Raw genomic sequence first — 7,183 nt, forward strand, 5'->3', positions numbered from 1 at the left:
GTGGTAGTAACAGTCACACAGTAACAGCAGCCCAGTGTCCATTCGTAGTATAATAAATAGACTGTAGTGAATCCATGCACACTACTTTGTTCATGGAGAATTGATTAACCAGTATTAAGGGGTTGATACCAGACACAAACAATATTCAACATGCACTGTGTGACTCATTTATACAAAATGTAAACAAGAGTGCATGGTTCTAGAATTGACTAGTTTTTTTTTAAAGTGATCCATGCGTCTCTTTAGCAAAATATCCTTTTGTTCATTCTCAAATTCATTCTTATATTTTTGACTGTGAGCCTAGCCTTTAATGGCTGAGCCATCTCTCTAGCCCTCTCAAATTCATTCTTAAGTCAGAACTTCTCACAACCAAACTAACGATTTGGAAAAATGTTAAAATTCTTTAATGAGATTCAATTATCTTAGCTACTTGATCAGTAGATAAAATGAGGCTTGTGATCATTACATTTTTTTTACAAGTTCTCTGTACATTCAATGGAGCTGATAAGCAGCAGCCATGTTTCCCCAGACACGGTGGCTTCCCTTATGCTATCTCATTGTACTTTGAACTGGCCACTGCCATTTGCTGTTAGCTAATAGAGGATTATGAAATAACAACTTTACTGGTGGTAAGGACACAGCACCTGGCCTATTTTTCTGCTTTCCTATGCTTTTTGTAATAGTACCAGTTTTGCCAGAACATAGAACAAGTTACAGATATTTATTTTATCTTCACAACATTTCTATGTTTAAAAGGGTCAGTATAGTTGAGGTGTTTTATATTTTCTTCTTCTTGCACGGATCTTTGAAAAAAGTTCCCTACTGGCATTCAATCTTTCAGAAGTATTGAAAATGATTTTTTAAATGCATACTAAATTCCCTAAGTCTGGTGTATCTGACCCTTTTTGCCTTTATTGCAACCAGTATGAGTAGGCATTATTCATTTCTATTATTTATCACATTCGGCTAAGGACGAGGCAGGTCAGAGCTCAACATTATTTTTGTTTTTTTAGATCTGATAGTTTTATTTACATGTCAAATGTTGTTCCCTTTCCCGGTTTCCTGTCCATAACCCCCTATCCTATACCTCTCCCCCTTGTTCTTGGGGAGGGTGTTCCCCTCCCCAACCATCCCCCTTCCTGCCTCCCCACCCAGACATTCCCCTACACTGGGGGGGGGGTCCTGCCTTGGATTCTCCTCCCATTGGTGCCCAAAAGGCCATCCTCTGTTACATATGCAGCTCGAGCCATGGTTCTGTCCATTTATATAGTCTTAGGGTAGTGGTTTAGTCCCCGGGAGCTCTGGTTGGGTGGTATTGTTTTTCTTATGGGGTTGCAAACCCCTTTAGCTCCTTCAATCCTTTCTCTAACTCCTCCAATGGAGACCCTGTAATCAGTTCAATGGTTTGCTTGCATTCACATCTGTATTTGTCACAATCTGGTGGAGCCTCTCAGGAGACAGCTATATCATGCTCCTGTTAGCATACAATTCTTAGCTTCATCAATATAGTCTGGTTTTGGTGGTTGTATATAATATATGGGCTGAATCATTTCTGGTTATTTCTCCAGACTCTGCTCCAAACCTTGTTTCCATATCTCCTCCTATGAATATTTTTGTTACCCCTTTAAGAAAGACTGAAGCATCCACACTTTGGTCATCCTTCTTGAACTTCATGTGGTCTGTGGATTGTATTTTGGGTAATTCAAGCTTTTAGGCTAATATCCACTTATCAGTGAGTGCATACCATGTGTAGCTTTTGGTGATTGGGTTGCCTCACTCAGGATGATATTTTCTAGTTCCATCCATTTGCCTAAGAATTTCATGAAGTAATTTTTTAATAGCTGAGTAGTACTCCATTAGATGTAGATGTACCACATTTTCTGTATCCGTTCCTCTGTTGAAGGGCATCTGGGTTCTTTCCAGCATCTGGCTATTATAAATAAGGCTGCTATGAATATAGTGGAGCAAGTGTCTTTCTTGATATGTTGGAGCATCATTTGGATATATGCCCAAGAGAGGTATAGCTGGGTCCACAGGCTGTACAATGTCCAATTTTCTGAGGAATCTCCAGACTGATTTACAGAGTGGTTCTATCAGCTTGCAAACCCACCAACAACAGAGGCATGTTCCTCCTTCTCTACATCCTCACCACCATCTGTTGTCACCTAAGTTTTTGATCTTTTCTGAGCCTTGTGTGCTTTCTGGTGTCTGTTGCAACTGCTTAATTCTGTGACAGTGTGCAGTAGCATACGCAATACACAAACTAAGGAGCCTGGTGGCTTTTCACTTGAAATTCAGTCACGAAAATAGAAGGTGGTCTAAATGTGACCCAAAACGCTAATGTTTTCCAACACTGGGCATGAAATTTATACATTGTGGAGAATTCCACTCTTCACTTAATATACTCAAAAGTTCTCATTAATTTTCTAGTTGAGTGATTAGGTTTTTTAAACCAATATATCTAGGGAAACCTTATCACTGTTACCTCAGTGCCTTGGTAGCCTCATTTACTTGGATACCAACAAATCTAGGAAGATAGGAGACGCTTGATTTAGAAATGAACTATGCGAAACTTGGGTGTGGCTTGTTGCCTAATAATATGATCAACATGTTTAAAATGGAGGACCTCCATGATCCCATCTCTTCAACCTTTCCACAGCCTATATCTAAGGCCAGCTACTCATCATCCACACACAGAATCAATAGCGGGAAAAAAATGCATCTTTTGAGGTGAGCACACTCAGAAAATCCCTAACTCCTGCTCATTACTGATTTAATGCTGCTAAAAGGAATTCTCACTTTGCAGAGAACTAGTGCAGTTTGTCTGATTTTCTCATGTGGTCCTCACTGATAGCTCTGAAGTACAATACTTGGATTACTTCAAAGTTATGGCCATTGAGACTTTGTTTCCTGAAAATCGCTCAGCTATTAAGTAGCAACATTAGGATTCTGACCTATGTGTTCTTACTGTAAAGCCTAGATTTCTTTGCTTGTTTGTTTTTTCATTTGAAAATCTCTCTTCCCATGTAATGGTCTGATAACCATAAGAAGAGCATCACCGTGAAGAACAACAGCTATATTGATTGTGACAAGAAATCTAGCTTAGTTTAGTTTCCTTGTAGATATGAACTTATTTGTCCCAGGCCCACCACACTAATCTACTTGCTACATTCATATTCTAGATTAGGAGAGTGAAGCTCAGATAAACGACCAAAATAACCATGTACAGGGCAATTCTGAGGGTCAGAGTGTGTGTAGCCTAGGTGAACAATGTTTCTTTGATTTCCCTATGTCTGAAGAGGAGAGTCTGAGGTCAAAAGAAGCAGTTACCTCCTTACTTGGCTTCGGATTTAAATATACTTCTCCTCATCATGCTTTTGTATCACTTCCTTTTCGCTGTATCACTGATAAATTCACACCACCCTGGAGTCTTTACTATGCTTTCAGGAGAATCTCACATAAAAGTCACATATTCTGGGGATGTCTCACATAGACAGAGGCAGAGAACAGACCTGACTCTCTGGTAAAATAGTAGATAAGTCAATTACTTCCTTCTGCATCTCATTTTTTTACCAATTGGCTGAAAGTCACACAACAGGTGGTGGCACCAGGGAAGCCATGTGACCCTCTAGAGATCAGATATTCAGGACGTGTGGGGCAGGTGTCATAGAAGGAAAAAGGAGAAAAGATGATACAAATGAACTCAAGAAGTTTTGACCAAGAGCATGGAGGTACATTTTCAATGTGTCGACTATAAAGCTTTTATCTCTTGACGTTGCTATATGATAATGACATAAACTTCAAAGCTAATCTTTGCCAAGAAATAGCCTAAAGATGTACTGTGCCCTTTCCACATAGGACGCTATGAGGAGACAGGCACTATCTATCACCTCTTTTTTAATTCTGAACTGTTTTCTTTCTATCCTTCTTTCACAAGGCTGATTATCACTACATTTGCCCAGAGCCTCAAAAGTTAGAAATTTCAGATTTACCAAGACCACTTATTATGTACCTACCAGTCACTTAATTTCAGAGATAGAGATGACTACAAGAATAAAATGACAGTGTCAAGACAAATTTCTGACACTCAAAAATATGGATTTAAACTTCACTTTAACATTTTACTTATGAACCAAGTTAGGGCAGAGTTTCTAAAATAATACACAGTACTTCATAGTGCATAGCCTCACCTCAGCCTTCCAGAACCTTGACATGGATACAACATGAACAAACCTCATCTCTTCTGTGAGGGTTTTGGTTTCCTCCTTAATGTTCTTCCTCGTCTATTCCTGGATTCCACATTAAATTTTGTTTTCTTAGTCTCTGCATGTCTGAGACACAGAAAGGTTAAGTAAGCCCTCGCTAAGTGCTAAGTAATTTTAAAGTGCAAAACCTAAAGTTTCAGGGGTCCTTTTGTTTTGTTTTGTTTTGTTTGTTTTGTTTTTGTTCATTTGTTTAGTCTAGATGCTTCTCTATGAAAACTAAAGTGTTTTATTTAGATTTATTTTATGTCTATGAATGGTTTGCTTGGATGTATATATTTGCACCATCTGCACGCCTGGTGCCCAAAGAGGTCAAAAAAGCATGTCGGATCCCCTGTAACCAGAGTACTGGTTACAGCAACTGTAACCACAGTTACATTTACCTTAGAGCTATGAGCCACAGGTGTGAACTTGGAAGCAAAGCTGGGTGCTGGGGCTTGACAAGAGCAACAAGTGTGGTTAAGCACTAAGCCACCCCTCTAGCCCTTGAAACTATATTCTTAATCATTATACAAGTTCCCCGGGCTTTCTTTATACTGTCGACAGAATTGTACATGAATAAAAAAATTCCTAATTTCTGTACCTCTGAGAATTCAAACCTTTACTTCTATAAATAGCAAGCATTATAGTAATACATGGTCCCTGTTAGTCCCCATTGTAGATCGTGGGTTATATAAGTAGGCTAATAATGTGCCAGGAAGTTAGCTTAGTACTATACTATTTTTGACAGAATTAAAAAGCAAGGTAAGTTTAATTGTCCCTTAATTCAAATCTAGAACTTTATTGTATATGTCTTCATTTACGTTTGATTATCTTTTTTTTTGTTTTTTGTTTTTTGTTTTTTTGGTTATACATTTTATTGGGTTTTCTCTTCTTATGAACACCTGTTAACCATTGGGTAAAAGAATTTCCATTTCTTTTTTTTATTCTTTTTTTTTATTATTATTAACTTGAGTATTTCTTATACATTTCGAATTATGTTATTCCCTTTCGGTTTCAACGCGTTTGATTATCTTAAGAATGAAACAAATGTTGCAGACAAGTTTATTTTTCAAAATAAAAAGATGCCACAAAATATCTTTTAAAAAATCACTAATCAGGGGTTGGGGATTTAGCTGAGTGGTAGAGCGCTTGCCTAGAAAGCACAAGGCCCTGGGTTCGGTCCTCAGCTCTGAAAAAAAAAGAAAGAAAAAAAATCACTAATCAGAGGCTGAGAGACAAGTCAATTTTAGGAGTGCATACTCTTTTGCAGAGGACCTGTGTTTGGTTCAAAACAACTATTTTGGGGGGCTCATGATTGCCTGGAGTTTCAGCTACAGAGCTACAGTACACTCAACACCCCCTTTGACATCCTGGATACCTGCATTCATGCACATACATACACCCCCAACACCCCTACGAGCATTGTGTGTTTGTATGTGCGTGTGTGCGCGCGTGCGCGCGCGCACACACACACACACACACACACACACACACACGTACTTATATATATATACACAATTTTAAACATTACTTGGAAACACACTGGACAGAGTGAAGCAAATATCTTAGGAAATCTAGTACAGTGTTTAGTGTTAGGAATCATACTGTTTTATAAAGGGTGGGAATCAGTACTACATGATTGTTGCCAACAATTTTGAAGACTTTCTTTTGTGCATGTCTTCTAAGTATAATATCAGCACATTTGATAATTAAATTGAAAGTTAGACTCATTCATCAACAAAATGAAGTTAGAGCTAGAAAATATGCATGGGAACCAATTAGAACATAGCCTGTGGGGTAAAATGTAATAAACATTCAACTGTGGGATGAAGTAGCAAATAGAATATTTTCCCAGGAGAAATGACTTCTTCAACTCTAGCACTGTTTCTTTTGGTTAAGGATTTAGAAAGTAATCTAATATACTATGAAAGAATATTTACCTAAAATATAGAAAGTCTTTACCTAGACATAGGCTTTTATTTTCTGAGTGATATTTGACTGTAGAGCAAACACTTGAGAAGGGCATCTGAAAACTAGGACTTGAGAAAAGTTTCTGTAAAGTTGGATTTTTCTCCCTTTACTCCATCTGTACAGAGGGCTAACAATGTGTGGTCTTAGGCTTCCTGTTGATAGGCCGAAAAGTGCTAAAGCAGGCTAGTGCTAGCAACATTATTCACAATTGGATGGAAGGCAAGAATGGTTCTATTTATCCAGGTGACCCTGAACTTCAGAGAGAAATTCTGAAGTTTGTCTAAATATAACAGCATGGTGACCCTGAAATAACCTTCAGTACTTGAGAGGCTATTGTATCCAGCCTCTGTGCTCTGATAACCTTCACTATATTTTGTAAAAAAATGAAAAAGGCTACATTGTCTAGTGACACTGGTTCTTATTTTTGAAAATGATATAACTAGTTACACTAAACTTTTAAAACATTTTATTAGTATATATTATTTATACCTAATAATGGGTTCATCATGCTACTTCAATACATGTGGATAATATAAATTTGGTCAAAAGCATCCCCTGTTGCCTTCAATTGTCCTCCTCCTACTCCTGGTTTACCACCAGATCTCCTTCTCCTTTCAAGTCCAATGGGTTTCATTACTATTACTTTCAGGAGAATGAGCATCTTATCAGTAGTTACAACGCTGACGAAAATGTCCTCCCCCATATCAAGCCTTAACTACATATAAATCCTGACTAAGATGGTAGAGTCCCATTTACCCTCCTTCCATGACAGGATGTCGATAGGGCCACTTTTGTGAAGATCTGGTGCATGTAATCACAGCTGATATGAGTTCAAGACTAAAACAGACACTTTCCTTCACTATGAGGTTTAGCAAGAAGGGAGGAAGCTTTCAGACCAATTCCACCAGATTTTTCTATGTCTTGTGACCAAGGATTGATGGTGTCTTTAGAACTAGGTTATTACCATT

The sequence above is a fragment of the Rattus rattus genome, chromosome X (genome assembly GCF_011064425.1).
Source record: "Rattus rattus isolate New Zealand chromosome X, Rrattus_CSIRO_v1, whole genome shotgun sequence".
Taxonomy (NCBI): Eukaryota; Metazoa; Chordata; class Mammalia; order Rodentia; family Muridae; genus Rattus; species Rattus rattus.